The sequence below is a fragment of the Bicyclus anynana genome, chromosome 13 (assembly GCF_947172395.1).
Source record: "Bicyclus anynana chromosome 13, ilBicAnyn1.1, whole genome shotgun sequence".
Classification (NCBI taxonomy): domain Eukaryota; kingdom Metazoa; phylum Arthropoda; class Insecta; order Lepidoptera; family Nymphalidae; genus Bicyclus; species Bicyclus anynana.
The window spans coordinates 130,423-132,111 of record NC_069095.1 but is presented as its reverse complement, the minus strand read 5'-3'; positions in this window follow the sequence as shown (position 1 = coordinate 132,111).

The window sequence follows — 1,689 nt, the reverse complement described above, 5'->3', positions numbered from 1 at the left end:
CATAATCGTCAAATCCTGTTTCAGCATTTGAAAATTGAAAATTTTACCCCCAAGGAAATAAAAAAAGGGATGAATGTTATTTCTTTTTAATCCGATTATGAGACAAAATGTATTTAAAAATCCAATTTCATATGCATACGAAATTTCAAATTGGATTTGACGGTGCAAATGGAAACATCCCAACAATTTACTATCACGTGCGCCTCTTTTATATCATGGTAAATGAAAAGATATGGTGTATTTGTATGCAGATTCATAATATCCCATTTACCCTGGATTCTACCTTTTTATGAGACCTTTGTGCACATCCTAAATATAGGGAATAATGACCCAATTCACCTTACCTCCCAGCGAAATAATACTGAAAATGTTTTGTAATCTCTACTATATAAAAATAAGTCGGGTTTTCCTTCCTGACGCTATAACTCCAGAACGCACGAACCGATTTCCATGGTGTTGCATTCGTTGGAAAGGTCTCGGGCTCCGTGAGGTTTATAGCAAAAAAAAATCAGGAAAAATTTCAACGTAGGGTAGGGGTAGGGTATGGTAGGGGTAGAGTAGAGGTAGTTGAAAGTTTACATCGAGTTTCACGCAGACGAAGTCGCGGGCGTCCGCTAGTTAGTATTATAATTCATCAGCACAACCCTATTATTAATGGCCCACTCCAAAGTCTTCGAAGGGATATGGAGCTGAGGCTAACCACGCTGCTCTAATGTAGACCGGTGGGTTTAGAGAGATAATCTCTGTTTATTTGGCTGGTGGGAGGCTTGCGTGGCTAGTCAGCCACCTTATCTATCGGCAAAGCCGTACCGCCAAGCGATTTAGCTCTGGTAAGATGTCGTGTAGAAACCGAAAGGGGTGTGGATTTTCATCCTCTTCCTAACATGTTAGCGCGCTTCCATCTCAAATTGCATCGTCCCCATCAGGTGAGATTGTAGTCAAGGGCTAACTTGTTGAAAAATAAAAAATAAAATTTGCCTAAGTATAAATTACTCAAGCAATCATTTTATAACATGTTATTGATATATTAATAACCGGGGTCAAATGCTTAATTTCTGTGAAAAAAGAAAATCTTAATATTTCATATGACGATAACAAATACCTGAAATTTTCCGACCACTTCATTTTAAACATCTTTCTGTTCTATACTGCAAAAATTTGCCAGGTTCTTTTTTTTATATTTCGTATAAAAAAAATTTACAGAGCCGATTTAAAATAAATTCAGGAAGATATTTTAATCTAACAGACGTCCTGCGGCTTTACCCGCTTAGATCCCGTTGTGGGGGGAATACGGAGATAAAATATAGCGATACTCACAAATACCGTGGCTTTATATTAGTAAAAAAAAATCTAATTGGTTTAGTGGATCTAGAGATAGTACCCTACAACCTTACAAACTCTACCCCTTTATAACATCAACTATAACTGCCTTGTAGGACATTTTTATTATGGGGGCATATTTGTTATGGGACGCACTAAAGTCTGGAAGATTTCTTGGAAGGAAAACGCATAATTTTGTCCGACTCGCCATAAAACATTGTTTATGTTTTATGGCGAGTTGGACAAAATTAGGTTTGACCAATAGACATGAATGAATAAATAAATATAATTGCTCTTGGACAAAAGGAATAATAAGAAAAGGTAAAATATATATTAAGCAGTATTTTCTCATGCATAAAACAGAAAAGC